Source organism: Mustela nivalis (genome assembly GCF_964662115.1).
Source record: "Mustela nivalis genome assembly, chromosome: 6".
Classification (NCBI taxonomy): domain Eukaryota; kingdom Metazoa; phylum Chordata; class Mammalia; order Carnivora; family Mustelidae; genus Mustela; species Mustela nivalis.
The window spans coordinates 82391793-82407972 of NC_139025.1; the positions used below are offsets into that span (position 1 = coordinate 82391793).

General features: G+C 38.2%; 1 protein-coding gene across 19 annotated transcripts in view; it reads right to left on the bottom strand.

Moving 5' to 3' along the window:
• The window catches only part of CTDSPL2 (CTD small phosphatase like 2), an 83006-nt gene extending 67055 nt beyond the window's left edge, over window positions 1-15951 (bottom strand). For 2 of the 19 annotated variants that reach the window (XM_082735316.1, XM_082735332.1), the window contains exons 1-2: window positions 15322-15881; window positions 1943-2153 (exon numbers count right to left, since the gene is read on the bottom strand). The gene's annotated coding sequence lies outside the window, so the exon portion shown is untranslated. Of the gene's footprint in view, window positions 1-1942; window positions 2154-2361; window positions 2418-15195; window positions 15292-15316 lie in introns of those variants that run through there. The other 17 variants (XM_082735319.1, XM_082735320.1, XM_082735330.1 and 14 more) reach the window with 16 other exon arrangements.
• Between the last annotated feature and the right edge of the window lie 229 nt (window positions 15952-16180).

Consider the following 16180-nt stretch of genomic DNA (forward strand, 5'->3'; position numbering starts at 1 on the left):
CTAAAATAAAGGTTCAAATGCCCATCTTACCTGAATATTGAAACATAATCTAAACAACCACACTACCAAAGCACTGTAAAAAGTATTGTGTTAGTTTTCTAGTAAGTCTCCTGTCCACTCCAGAAAACCAACCCTTAACTTATCCTTTTCAAAAATAAAGTACCTGCATTTACCTGAACATGGAAAAAGTTAAATATATTAACAAACATCTGTCCTTTATTAATTACTAGGTGCAGGGCACTGTCCTAAGTGCTTTCTAATACATTATTTCACTTTTAATCTTTCAACAACATAAAGTGGAAATGAGGTCGAAAAAATGGCAGAAGTGTTCTAAGTAACAATTTCCATGCAATTTCAATAAAAATAAGCGACAGTGGTTTATTTACCACCAAGAAACTAAAAAATTTTAATGATTCTAATTTCCCATTAGCCTCTCAAGTTTGTTTTTCCCTCTGCTCTTTTCTAAATACATAGTCAGTCATTCATAAGTGATTTTCCTGCTGAACCCCTGTCTATACAAAGCCTTAAAATAGGGTTAACTTACAAACAGCTGTGTTTACAAATTGGCAGTTGGAAGCTCAAAATAAAATTTCTCATAGAAATAGTGTTACAAATGGGGATTACAGTTCTAGGGTAGGTCCTATGGCATATTTTTACCCACAGTGTAACTGAACAGAAAAACCTAGGGGAGTCTTGATGGCTTAGTTTGTCAAGTGTCTGATTCTTGGTTTTGGCTTAAGGTCCTGGGATCAGCCCCAAATCTGGCTCTGTTCTCATTGGGAAGTCTACGTGAGATTCTCTCTCCCTCTCTCTTTCTCTACGCCCACCCCATCTACCCTTCCCTTCCTCTCTCTAAAAATAAATTTTGAAAAAAAATTTTGAACCTAAACAATTATACCAACAGTGTGGAAAACTATATTCCTTCCATATTTCTACACCAAGCCTATTGATAGTAAAATTATCCATCTCTAGTGCTGGGGAAACTGAGCATCCAAATAAAAAAATGAAACTAGATTCTTACATTATATACAAAAATTAACTCAAAATGGATCAAAGACCTTGAGTTAACACTATAGAAGTCTTAGAAGAAAAAGAGGACAAGCTCATGACACTGAATTTGGCAAAGATTTCTTGGCTGTAACACCAAAGTACAGGCAACAAAAGAAAAAAAAGATAACTGAACTACATCAAAATTAACTTTTATGCATCAAAGGATACTATCAACAGTGAAAAGGCAATCAATGGAATGAGAGAAAATATAAGCAAACCATGTATCTCATAAGGGCTTAATATCTGAATATTATATATCCGAATATATCTGAAAAACTTCAACAACAACAACAAATAATCAAACAACCCAGTTCAAAAATGGGTAAAAGAGGGGCGCCTGGGTGGCTCAGTGGGTTAAAGCCTCTGCCTTCGGCTCAGGTCATGATCCAAGGGTCCTGGGATTGAGCCCTGCATCAGGCTCTCTGCTCAGCAGGGAACCTGCTTCTTCCTCCTCTCTCTGCCTGCTTCCCTGCCTAATTGTGATCTCTGTCTATCAAATAAATAAATAAATAAAATATTTTTTTTTAAACAATGAGTAAAAGACTTGAACAGATATTTCTCCAAAGAAGATATGTAAATAAGCACATCAAAAAATGCAACATCAGTAATCATTAGGGACATGCAAACCCAAACCACAATGAGATACCTCTTCACACCCACTAGGATGGCTATAATAAAAAACCAGAAAATAAGAAGTGTCAACAAGGATGTGGAGAGATTGGAACTCTTGTGAACTGATAAGAATGCAAAATGGTTCAGTCACTGTGGAAAATACTATGGCAGTTCCTCAAAAAATTTAAAATAGAATTACTGTATGATCTAGCAATTCTACTTCTAGATATATACTCTATAAAGAATTGAAAGCAAACAGACATTTGTATAGCCATATTACCAGCAGCATTATTCACAATAGCCAAAAAGTGGAAGCAAAAGTGTCTATCAACAGAGAAGTGGAGGGGTGCCTGGGTGGCTCAGTCAGTTGAGCATCTGCTTTCAGTTCGGGTCATGATCACGGGGTCCTGGGATGGAGTCCCATATTCAGCTCCCTGCTAGGTGGGGAGCGTGCTTCTCCCTCTCCTGCTCCCCCTGCTTGTGCTCTCTCTCTGTCAAATAAATAAATAAAATCTTTAAAAAAAAAAAAAAAAACAGGTAAGCAGATAAAATGCAATACGAATATACAATGGAATATTATTCAGCCCCAAAGAGGAAGTAAATGCAGCAATATGCTACAACACAGATGAAACTTGTTAACATTATGCTAAGGAAAATAAATCAGTCACAAAAGGACAAATAATATATGATTTCACTTACATGAGATACCTACTCAAATTCAATAGAGATAAAAGTAGAATAGTGGTTGCCAGAGCCTGGAGGAAGGAAGGGAAAGAGGGCTATTATTTAACAGATACAGAGTTTCACCTTGGGAAGAAGAAAAAATTCTGGAGATGGATAAACAGTGGTAATGGCTGCACAAGATGAATGTACTTAGTACCACTGAACTGTACATTTAAAAATAATTTAAGGGCGCCTGGGTGGCTCAATGGGTTAGGCTTCTGCCTTCAGCTCAGGTCATGATCCCAGGGTCCTAGGATCGAGTACTGCATGGGGCTCTCTGGTCGGCGGGGAGCCTGCTTCCCACCCACCTCTGCCTGTCAAATAAATAAAATCTTAAAAAAAAAAAAAAAGGTTTCAAAGGTGAATTTTATGTTTTCTATATTTTACCACAACTAAAAGGGGGATGGGGAACCCTACAGGTCTCCATCTAATCCCTTTCTCTGAGCTACTATGAAAATGTAAGGTAAAGGATTCCAAGAGAGTGAGAGATGGGGACTCTGGAATAGGAAAACAAAATCCCTTATTTTTTAACTTTTTAACAAACTACACAGGGAAGAACAGAAATGCAGAAAAGGGGAAAGGAAAGTACAGAAAAGGGGACAAGTAAAATCTGCCCCCATACTCTGCTGTTTATATATTTACTACTTGTAAGAACTGACAAAATAACCCGTAGACCAAAAAACGGTGGGGTTGTCAGATATAAAGTACCGAAACAGTTCATCTAAATTTGGGACAAAAAATTTTAATATTACCTGGTTTTTCTGGGCCTTTCATAACAGGAAATGGAATGGAAGGATAAGCAGGATTGGGAGAAAGATAGGTTTGGGGGAAAGATAAAAAAATTGTAAAGGAAGGGCTAACCATAAGGTAGTTTGGGGGTAACCGCAATACTTAGGGAAGAGGAAAAAATTTGCTCTTCCCACTGCATGTTCCATCCGGCACCTCAACCTTCTGCCCTCGCTGGCTGTCAGAGCAATGATTACAGTGTTCTATCATCAGGCGGACCCTGCAGCACCAGACCCCCAACAGGGACTAAACTATGGAAAAGGCAGAGGGAGTTTATCCCAAGCAACCTGAGAACAAAGAATTTGTAGGACAGACAGGAAAGCTCCTCTAATTGTGGAGTTTTGCCTAAAGATCCATTTTTATACATTAATTGGGTTCTGCCTACACAACAGAAAGTTTTGAGGAAAATGCTACCAGCCTAACAATTTTAAAAACTGGGTAAACTACAAAATCAAACTTTTCTTGAACCCATCAGAGAGCTAAGGTCACAGGACAACCAAATAAATATTCAAGAAAAGACAACTCCCTCCTAGGAAAGACAGAATGTAAGCGCTGGCTCACCTACAGCAGAGCATGGGAAAAGACAGTGGGGCCAAAAAAGCAGGTAAAAATAATTCATCTAAATTTGTTAATAAACTCCTTAAGGCAAAGTGGGCTGGCACAGAATGTAGTACTCCTGGGAGCCCTAGACACAATAGGGCTCTATATTTGCAGTATCTTTGCCACAGACCTCCACCAGGTACTCACAATATATGGGAACATATGATTAGAAAGAACCTTCTGTGGAGCGGGGCTTAAGAGAAGAGCAGCTTCTACCAGGGGAAAAATATCAAAGCCCTAACTGGATTCTTCTCCCCTAAGGAAAGAAAACTTTAAAGCTGGGGAAAGAGCAGCCAGTCCAGTCATGTTCAAGGCGTAAGTGAAGACATTATTAAGGATAAGGGTAGAGTCAAAGAAAAACCCCTTGACCACTGTGGGAGGGGGCAGGAAACAGTTTTGGGCCCAGAATCTTAGTATCACTGCCTTCAGAGATCTCCTACCACTAAGGCAAGGCTTGGGAAACACATTTCTAAACAAGACCTGAAAAGGCCTAATTTAGCACAGAGTGGCTATCACTGACAGAGCCCCATTCCTGACGTCCAGAGACATAGGGCCTACCCTACGTTGAGAGTGGACCAGGACAACAGACATATTCCTGATTCCACCCCCAGGTGAGCGAGCACAGATTAACGTAACAGTAATCTCCCACTGGAAAAGAATCAGGAATATCTACAGTCCACATAGAGGGGGGACAAATGCACAAGGAAAGTCAAAAACTAAGAAACACTTTTTTATGCCTCAATTTCTAGCTAATGGACAAAGTACCACTAGAGAGGTTTGAAATCAATGGTGCACTTAAACTATTCTTTGCAAAGAAAAAATTTTTGCAACAAAACCAAAACTCAACTAATCCAGACCCCTACACTAAGAAGCCCGGTCTCTACTATCCTATTCATAATATCTAGCATTTGATAAAAATACTGCAAGAGGGGGCACCTGGGTGGCTCAGTGGGTTAAGCCGCTGCCTTCGGCTCAGGTCATGATCTCAGGGTCCTGGGATCGAGCCCCGCATCGGGCTCTCTGCTTGGCAGGGAGCCTGCTTCCTCCTCTCTCTCTCTGCCTGCCTCTCTGCCTACTTGTGATCTCTCTCTGTCAAATAAATAAATAAAATATTTAAAAAAAAAATACTGCAAGACACACAAAGAAGAAATATATATCCCACTGTCAAGAGACAAAGCATTCAACAGAACCAAAAATCATTGAGGACGAAAACAGAAAAGTCAATGAAACCAAAAGTTAATTTTTAGAAAAGATCAGTAAACTGATAAACCTCCAGCAAGACTGAGGGGGAAAAATTACAAATATCAGGAATGGAAAGGTGAAAATCACTACACATCCCACAGACATTACAGGAACAATAATGGAATATTGCAAAGAACTTTATGCCCATATATTCAACAATTCAGAAGAAATGGTCAAATTCCTCAAAAAACATGAACCAACAAAACTCACAGGAGAATAGGTAACCTAGGGGCACCTGGGTGGCTCAGTGGGTTAAGCCTCTGCCTTCGATCAGGTGGTCATCTCAGGGTCCTGGGATCGGGCCCTGCATTAGGCTCTCTGCTCAGCGGGGAGCCTGCTTATCTCTCTCTGCCTACTGGTGATGTGTCAAATAAATAAATAAAATCTTAAAAAAAAAAAAAAAAAGAATAGGTAACCTGAACAGTCCTATATCTATTTAAAAAAACTGAAATTATAGGAAAAGTGTCCAACACAGGGGTGAAGATGACTTCACTGAAGAGTCCTACCAAACATTTAAAACAAAAACAAAACAATGAATTAACACAAACTCTTTTAGAAAAAGGAAGGGAACACTTCTCAACTCATTTTATGAGGTCAGCATCATCCTAATAACAAAATTAAATGATACATATTAACTGGGCCAAATACCAATAAGAAACTGCCAATACTACACCTGCTATAACCTAGTAATATTATTTAAACTTAAAATATAAAGGAAAGAGTTCTGAACATGCACATATTGCTTCATCCCAGTAATTTTATTTATGTTCGAATTTAATATATCCTCTAGGTCTTCTGTGGAGTTCCACTAAATATGTTCTTTTCTATTATAAGTAATACAGAATAAAACAAGTAAAGATTGGGAAATGAGTACACTAGGGAAATAAATCCACTACTAACGAATGAAAATGGCACAATTTAAGTAAATTACATCATAAAACAAACATAGCAATGGGGGCAATGACATGTTAAGCCTAAGAACTCATGACGTTGGGGTGGGGGATGAGGGAGTATATAATGTAAAACGTTCCCACTTTTTTCAACATTTATTTATTTATTTATTTATTTATTTTTAAAGATTTTATTTATTTTATTTGACAGAGATCACAAGTAGGCAGAGAGGCAGGCAGAGAGAGAGAGAGGAGGAAGCAGGCTCCCTGCTGAGCAGAGAGCCCGATGCGGGGCTCGATCCCAGGACCCTGAGATCATGACCTGAGCCGAAGGCAGCGGCCTAACCCACTGAGCCACCCAGGCGCCCCTTTTTTCAACATTTAAACCAGACCTCATTACAGGAACAGAAAAAGCTGATTGCTCAGCAATCTAAAACTAGGCAATGAAGTTTGCTTTCTATTTACCTGCAGGCCAGCTAAAAGGTTTGGCAAAGTGGGTGGGGGCAGAGAAAATTACAAAATTAATTCTGCTAGTTTCTCTATCCCCTTTATATTTCAGACTCACATCCAGCAGCCTTCTCAACACTTCTCAACACACTCATCATGTGGCACCTCAAATTCAACTTACCCAAAACTGAACTCACTTTCCCACCCAACCCTCACATCCAACCCAAACCTGTTCTTCCTACTATATATTTTCTACTATATTCCTTTTTTTTTTTTTAAGTTTATTTAAGCAATTTCTACACCCAATGTGGGGCTCAAACTCTTGACTCCGAGTTCAAAAACCACACGCTCTGCAGTATTAGCCAGCCAGGAGCCCCTCCTATATTCTTGATCACAAGTAATGCTTCTACCATCTACCTAACCAGAAATCATCCTAAACATCCCACCCATTCCTCCTCTCTCTTGTCTCCTATGTCCATCACCACATCCTTATTATTTAATCTCTGAAACATTTCTTAGTCTTGTCCCCCTTTAAATCCATTCCTCCACACTCCACAAATCTGCCTGCTCCTTCTCATTAACTACCTTCAAAATAAAGATCAAACCCTGGTATTATATGTAAAACCCTATACAATACACCTCCCCCAAGTGTTTTTTCATTGCTATTTGCTGCCCCACTGTATGTGCCCCGATGATTAAATAGTTTCCTGTCCACAATGTGCAGTATCTCGCTTCTGCTTTTCTCTACCTCAAACATTCTTCCAACTAAACTAATTCTTATCTTCATCACTGAAAGCTCAGCTCTAGTAACATGCACCCTGGTAAGGTTAGTAAACACCTCCACATCCCTAAGCCTAAAGTAAACCTATGAGTATCTCTATTTAAACTCTCCACAAATCCTACTGAAATAATCCAAATATCTTTAGCTCCACTAGACTGTAAGAGTCTTGAAGGCAAAAATCTTATCTGTAACTCCAGTAACCTAGTACAAAAGAAAATTCAATCTCTGTTGAACTGAACCGTAATTTTTCTCATTTTCCTCAGAGACGAGAGAATGGGGGAAAAAAACTATGTCATTAAAACATAAACAATCCTCACTGCAGCAATCAATTCCTGCTCACAAAAAGAGGCCTATAAATAAAACTAAAAATGTTCCTTCCTCATAAGATTTCCTTCCTCTTCACAAAATTCCTGATTCCAAGCAATATATGAAGCAAACAATTACAGTTACAAATTATCTTGCATTAAGATTATAATAATGTTACAAGCATAAACTCAATCATTTGCTACTGAGGTCTTGAGTTCACAAATTTCTATCAAAACAACAAAAGAGCACACTACATATATAAAGGATTCCTAACAAATCAGCCAGTACTAAATGGATGTACATCCTTTAAACAAGTATTTGCTGAATAAAGCAGAGAAGAGGGAAATAAAAGTAGGTAATAAATATAAAGAAAACTAAAAACATCAGAAATCAAACTTTAAAGGAAAAGTATGGTTTTCCCATAAAATTTAGGTAAATATAAATAATATGCCAACTATATAAAGAATAAATGCATGCAATGTTATGGAATAGCCTCCTCAGAGAGATACTGAAGGGGTAACAGGGAGGTACCAGTCCCGAATCTATCATTAGTTAGCTGTGACACTGATCAGGCAATGATTAAGTCATACAATCATTCTAGCATTTCATTTCCTCAACAGCAGAAATTGTTACCGGACATCAGATCTGTGCATTTCACCACATGTAAATTTAAAAAAAAAAAAAAAAAAAAAAGGCTGCCAAAATGGGAAGTGAGTCATTAATTCATCTGAGCTATTTTCATCCTTGTATTACATACAGTCCATCCCACAGCACCCTAATTAAGACAAATATTTACTACATGTTTAAAAAACTTCAAAATAGTTCATCATTAATAAAACAAAGACTTTACTGGACTAGATGACCCCTTTGGTCTCCATTAGCTCTAGAGTTCTATGGGTTTGTTAAATTTATACTATTACAAACGGTATCACTACTAAATTTATATTAAAAATTATGTTATGAAAGAAAAAGCTTAAAATCACTACCTTCACTGATACCAAATAACACTTTCAAAAGTGTCAGCATTGGTTTTCAAGGTCTATATTTCTAGCCTGACTAAGCTGAAATCAACAGCTTCAGGTATTACAATTGTCCTCTTTAATCTCCACTACTTCCCTAAGCTTTCATTAAAAGACTTCAGAGAAGGAAGAGATTTCTCTGTCTCTCTCACTTATCACCTAATAAAAGTCAAAAGTCAACTAGAGCAGAAGGAGTTAAGTAGAGGGTATTATATAAGCATCAATTCTAATACAAGGAGAGTTTTCTTCAAATCCTTCTCTAAAAAAGTGTGTGATAAAGATAGGTGGTCTTTGGAGTTATTACTATTTTTTATACATGACTTGGTCTTTTTTTTTTTTTAAGATTTTATTTATTTATTTTACAGGCAGAGATCACAAGTAGGCAGAGAGGAGGCAGGGTGGGAGTGGGGGGGTGGGGAGCAGGATCCCTGCTGAGCAGAGAGCCCAATGTGGGGCTTGATCCCAGGACTCTGGGATCACGACCTGAGCCAAAGGCAGAGGCTTTAACCCACTAAGCCACCCAGGCGCCCCTGACGGGTCTTTTTAATTTTTTATTTATATATTTGACAAAGAGAGAGAGACAGCGAGAAAGGGAACATAAGCAGGGGGAGTGGGAGAAGCAGGCTTCCCACTGAGCAGGGAGCCTGATTCAGGAATAGATCCCAGGGTCCTGGGATCATGACCTGAGCCACCCAGGCACCCCTGACTTCATCTTTTTCTGTTAGCTAACATTACAGGATTCCTCAGAAACTACAAAAATTAATAAACTTATAGTCAAAAGCATTTCTCAAAATACAGAGAGAATACAAAAAATAAAAGAGCTTCTGAATTACGTTAATAAAATTATGTTTTTTTCCTCTCAAAGTTTTCTTTGATGAACAATAACAACAAAGAATGCTTTTTCTAAATCCATGATCAATTATTTTTCTCTGGAGAAACAAAATATGTGGACTGTTAAATTAGTGATGATTAAAAGACTCTGAGAATAGAGAGCATTATTCAGTTTGTTAATCACTGAAAATACTAAGGCACAGTTTTTCAGATATATGTTTTAAAATACTACTAACAGTACCCCAACTTAAAACCTAGTATATTCCTAGTAGAAATATCCTTGGAGCAAAATCAATGTATGTTATGGAGAGCATGAGGTAGTTATGTTCTGCTGAGAACATTTTTATTTCTTTAACCTAATCTTTAACAGAACAATAATCTGGAGATTGTTTCAATTTTAACTACCTTCAATAAATACACTTTAAGCATCCTGTAAAAACGGCATTCAACTACATGGTTATGAAAGAAATTCCCTAAATTAGACTTTATAACATAATGTGCTAGCAAAAATATAATTTCTGAATTCTTTTTTTTAAATTTCTGAATTCTTAATAATTGAGTACCATAATATTCATGAGAAACTTCTATTTTTCCTCAAAAAGCACATATGAATTTTGTCACTCTATTCTATCATTTTTCTCCATATTACTTCCTTTGGAGAACATTTATATATTCCAACATTTTTGCTTTTTAATTTGCTGGGTCACCTGTATACATCTACATTGTAATGTACTTATTAGATACATTAACAAGGAAAATTGGAAAATTAAAAAAGTGAATTTAATTTTAGCAGTATTTTCCAAAGAGTGCTTTTTATTTAAGTAGTTCTCACCAAAACTGGGAAAGAGGAAAAATACAGCTACTTATTTATACTCTCTGATTAAAACTTCTATTTAAAGAAAATTTAAACCTACTCTTGGGCCAGTAGAAATCTGAAACCTGCAGAAAACATTAATTTATAAAGAACCAATGAGATGTTGACAAAAAGGAAAATAACCAAAAATCTTTAAAATTATGTAGTAAAAACACCAAGGCCTTTGCCCAAAATACATTTATAGTATCTCAAATAATCCCTACTATTCTTATACTATCTACCACATAAAAACTAGTCATTTTGATGGAAAGAAACTAAAGACAAGCTCTATGAAGAAGGGTGAACTTTTTTTTTTTAAAGTAAACTCTACCCCCAACATGGGACTTGAACTCACAACCCCAAGATCAAGAGTCACATATTCTATGGGCTGAAGCTACCCAAGCACCCAGAGTGAATTTCTATTTAAATCACGAATAGGGGCACCCGGCTGGCAGTAGGTAGAGCATGGAACTCTTGATCTTGGGGTCATGAGTTTGAGTCCTACATCTTTAAAAGTAAATAAATAAATGACTAGTCAAAGGCAAGGTATAATCGTAATTCTCTAACAGAAATACCTTGTTTGCTGTGACTTAAAAAATAAAAAGGTATATTTCCTTATGTCCTAATAAGGAAAAAGTGCATGATTGTTTGAAATGTGACTGTAAATATTTTTCAAATAATTTTTATCAGTACCTCAGAAAATTAAAAGATTGTATAATTATTTTATTTAACAAAATACACTAAAGCAGACACTTGTAATATCAGTGAGAGGTTAATCATACATATTTGGGGAATACCAGGAAGAAAGCAATTATTACTAAAACAAATAACTGTAGTTTTTTTCTCAACTAAAAAGATACATGTTCTGGATATTTTTAACAAGTAATATACTCAGGGCACCTGTGGTATAAGTGGCTCAGTTGGTTAAGTGTCTGCCTTCAGCTCAGGTAATGAACCCAGGGTCCAGGGACTGAGCCCCCATCTGCTTCTCCCTCTCCTTTTGCCCTCCCCCACACCCTGCTCACGCGTGCTCTCTCAAATAAATAAATAAAATCTTAAAAAAAAAATAAGGCATTCTTTTAAATTCCTACTTAAAGATTACTTAAACTGGTCAACATGAGAAACTTAAAATATCAGGTTATGCTGCTAACAGGGTCTTAATCTTCCCTTTATTTACTTTTAGCCACAGCTCTGCTTTTTTACTTCCCAAAAATTTTGTTTTAAAGATTTTATTTATTGGAGAGAGAGAGAGAGAGAGAGAGCTCGAGTGCATGAGCAGAGGGAGGGGCAAAGGGAGAAACAGACTCCCTGCTGAGCAAGGAGCAAGGACCCTGGGATCAGGACCTGCTTCAAAGGCAGACAGACCCTTAACCAACTGAGTCACTCAGGCGCTCCCCGTCCCCCGGAGAATTTCTCGATATGGAAGTACTTAGTCCAAAGAAAAAAACTTTTTCCTACACTATATAAGCAACTACTACTAAATATTAATCTCAATTATTTCTGAAGTATTTAAGAGCCTTCTAATAGCACAGCTTTGTTTCTTTAAAGTAGTAACCACATATTACAAAAACCTGATTGCTAGAACCTCAAGCCAAAGTATGCTGATGATTCATGTTTAATCTAGACATACTTCCTTTCCTACAATCTCTCTAAATTAATACAGGAGAGTTTATGAATACCATAAAATAGGGGATCCAAAATATACTCAAATGGCCTATAGTGACCTTATAATAAAGTTAAAAAACTCATTTTGTAAAAATTTTACAATACTATTTTTTTTTAGTGGCATACCAGAGTTTCCCTTCACTCTTCTAAAAATACCATACTAACTGGGGGACCTGCAGATGAGGGTAACAAACAAAAGGGCTGGCCAAGCCTACAAGCCTATTTATCTTTATGGTTCTACCATTCTTCTTTAGACCACACTTAGTCTCACCCCTCATTACTGTCAAATTCACAAGATTCCTAAAGGACCCCAAGAAACCCAAGCTTCTCACTACAACTCAACCCCCACCATGCCTTTCTCTGCTAGACAGTGTTCCTATATGCCACACCTCTCCTGATCAGTGAGTACCTAAAAGGTTACTTCTACATGCCACTGCCTCTGAACCCTCACCTGTTTGTGGTATCAGCAAGTTTATTTGATAAACTAATATGGGATAATATTGCCAATAAAAGATAATAGCTTAAAGTTTCTCTTCCAGAGAATTTATGATTTTAAACAGATCATTTTAAAAAGAATTCCATAACACACAGGAGAGACACAAAGTTTGGCATTGGCAATTCTCATATTACAGTCAACCACCTAATCTATCTATCTGTAATGTAGATCCAGTTACAATTTAACACAGTTTAAACTAAAAATTAATGTAGTCCTATACAACCAGTACTGACTATACGTCTGGCTTAGATATATACCTCATGAGAAATGTCAAATAAGTGAAAACTAAAACTACAACTGTATGGCTTTATCATAAGTGCTATATCTGTTAAATTTTCTCATTTTCAAAGCAGAGCAAATGACACTTTGTATTTAATCCAGTTAAAGTAGTCAGGTAATTTTTTTTTAATTTTTAAAATATTTTAGGTAATCTCTATATACCTCTAATGTGGAGCTTGAACTCACAACCTCAAGATCAAGAGTTGCATGCTCTATCAACTGGGTCAAGCAGGTGCCCCTAAAATGGTCAGATAACTTTTTAACCTACCCAGAATAATTACTTGAGCATACCATATATGAGACCTTCTCAGAACATTTGCTATTTATGACTTAGTGTCTTTTCTGCTTTATGCTTTTCACAACAGCTTGGTAAGTTTCAAATATAATTACAGACTGTTTATTTCAAATTCTAACAAACCACTTTATTCTTTATTGCATTAATACAAAGTACAGTCTCCTATGACCAAGATAATTTAATACCATTTCATTCAATCTGCAATTAATTCTATAGTTACAAGTCTAGAGCTTAGTACATCTTTCTGAACAACAGGTCCAAGTTATTATTTTTTAAACCAGAACTGTATAGATTTTGTTCTGCAATAATCTTGTGAAGAAACCTCTAGACCAGAAATCTCAAACATGAGAATAGTTAAATAAATCTGGGAGAGAAAAAATTTCCCCAATTCTTCATTTCTTAACAGTGGAAAAAGAATAGCATTACTAGCTCAAATGAAATGCTGGAAACATTATGTAGAATATTATAAAACATACCAATCCTATTTTTCTATACAATCCTATTTGGAATTTCTATACAGCTACAAGTCCACAGAGATTAAGGACTATACCACTTAGAGCTCTTACAACCTTTCAACCCATACTGAGAAGAGTATGAAAAGAGCACAGGTACTGAATGAATGCAGAATTAAAACAATTTGGGCGAATTCTTGAAGACAAAATCTATTTACAATTTACAATCTATTTAATCTATTTAATAGATTTACTACCTATTTACAATTACAAAATCTATTTCCTTAACTCAGCTATCTATAAATCAAATTTTACTTAAAACGGTGCTTTATCAACTACCCAAAAAGGTCATTAAAATAGAGATAAAACCTACACCCGTCCAATAATTTACATTACTTTAAGTCACATATTTGGCCCTGTTCTTTAAACAAATAGGCTCAGCAAGTATTCAATACGCCCTCACCTTCACTTCCCATCCCCTATTCTTTTGGTCTTAGAAGACAAGTATGAGGTTCAAGTCAATCCTAAAAGACTGCTTCACCTAAGAGCTACTTTTGCCTTGACTTTCTTTATGACCTTGGGGGGGAATCTACCAAATGACAACTATAATGAAGTTGGCATGCTCTTGTTTATCACTGAAATTTAACCCCAGTATGCTAACATTAGTGAAGTCTTCTAAACTGAACCTAGAGAACTGAAAACCTTTGAGTTATAAACGTCAACTGATGTGTAACATGAACCATATTTTTAAAAAATTAATTTGACTAGTTAAAGGGGGGAAAAAAACCTATCAATGCCCCAAATTCTGCAAGATGGAAAACAAATTCTGAAAACACCAACAGCCTCCTCATTTCTTCTCTTTAGGACAACTGGTCTGCAAGGTTAAAAGTGGGGGGCTATAAAACTAGCTTTAACTAGCAGTTTTCTTGCTTTTATAAGGATTACATTTGGACAACAAACGAAAATTTAAAACTTGGCAAAGAATGGGGAAACTGTATATAAAGAAATCTACAATCTGAAAACTACTAAGATAAATCTATCATTTAAACCACTAATTTGTATACCCATATTGGGCAGTAATCACTGTACCGCTTTATTGGCACTAGAAAAATAAATCCTTGCCTTGGAGGAACATTTACTAAGTACATTTCATTTCAGGATCTTAGGGCAGTTTACGAGCAGTATCTCTTTAGGCTTCCCTAAGGTACTCTAAAGTGCTTAACATCATTCACACATCCAGCCACCACTAGGGTGAGAAGTAAATAAACACGATTTACTTATGCAATTATTTACCACAGAATTCTAGTCAAGAAGGAAAGAGTAAACATCCACATAGTCATTTAACACCCAGAGAAAGCGTCGAATACTACGGCCGGTAACATTCACCCTTAATTGACCACTACAGAAACCACAGGCCTTCCACATGGGCTGTCCTTTACTACCACTCTTGATTCGAGAAAGTAACAATGTCAACTCAACATTTTATCAGTACAGAAGATAAACAGAACTTGATGAAATTTCTAATTCCAGATCCTTAAAAGATGTTTATAAAAACTGAGAAAGAGCAACGCCCCCCTAAAAGCGCCCTACTAGAAAGAATAAAATACCGAAAACATTAGGTGGGCCAAGGTTAGAAAAGCTGATCTAACCCAATTACCGGGAGGGACCACAGGGTTTGGGACTAGGAACGCGAGATCGGGGTGGGGGTGGGTAGCAAAGTGAAATCTAACCCCAGAAATCACAACACAGGCCGCAGCCTGGGAGCTGAAGCTGGCGGGAAGTGAGCTCCCTTTCTGTTCCCAGGGGAAAGTCCAGAGAAGAGCGGCTCCACAAGGCGCACTTACAAGGCGCCAATAGTGCATGCCTACCAAGGCACCGGAGCCGCTGGAGAACCGGGTTAAGAAGGGGAGGAGACCCCGGCAGACGGCCCTGGAAGAGGAGGAGGACTAAGGTTGGAAGCAACGGCAGTGTCTGGACGAGGGGGATTACCTAACTGTGACGACAGAGAAGTGTCCTCAGGCTCCGGCGATGGTCCCGACTGCGCAATGTGTGGTGTCTTTCCCGCTTAGCCCGCAGCAGCAACAGAACCAGCTCCTTCAGCCAGTCGCCATTTCCCGCCTACCGACCTGCTGCACCGCACGGACAGAGACCCGGATGGAAAGCGGCCTCTCCGCGCAGGCGCCTTGACTTCCTCCTCCCCCTCCCGCCACAATTCCGCGTGGTGGGAGGGAAGGAATGCGGGAGGCCTCAGAGGCAAAAAAAAAACAAAAACAAAAAAACCCACAACAAAAAACAAACAATTTTTACTTCCGTGAAGAGCGTTGGAGTTCCTGCCGCCAGAAGAAGCACACAAGCCAGATTCCCGACAAAAATTGAACGCAGGCCCCTGGGACCGAATGGAGGAACAAGGACAAAACCAATCAGGATACGCCAGGGCCTGGGGGTTATTTGTACTTTAGGGGCCTCCGTAGCTGGTTGTGTAGTGATTGCAGGGGGAGTAGGGAGTAAAGCGTTGGGAGTGAAGAGGCGGGGAACCGAAGGACGGTTTTTCCTCCCGCGGCTAACGGAACTGCTTAGGCAGGTGGGAGGGGGAGCGCGCCCTCGTCCCGGAGGCGGGGCTTAGGAACGCGTCGCTCACCCTGGCCGCTAGGGTTTAGTAACTCAGGCGCGCCAGGTGGGTGGAGCCAAGTGGGACCGGGTGGGACTAACGCCTTGGCGCGCAGGAGAAGGTAGCGTGCAGAGAGCGCTGCCCGAGGCGGTGGTGAGATGAGTTCTTCCATCTTTTCAGGGATCCCAGTGGCCCTTTAAGGTCCTCTTTCCAACTCTCTGCCTAGAGAGCATTGCAGTCGCTTG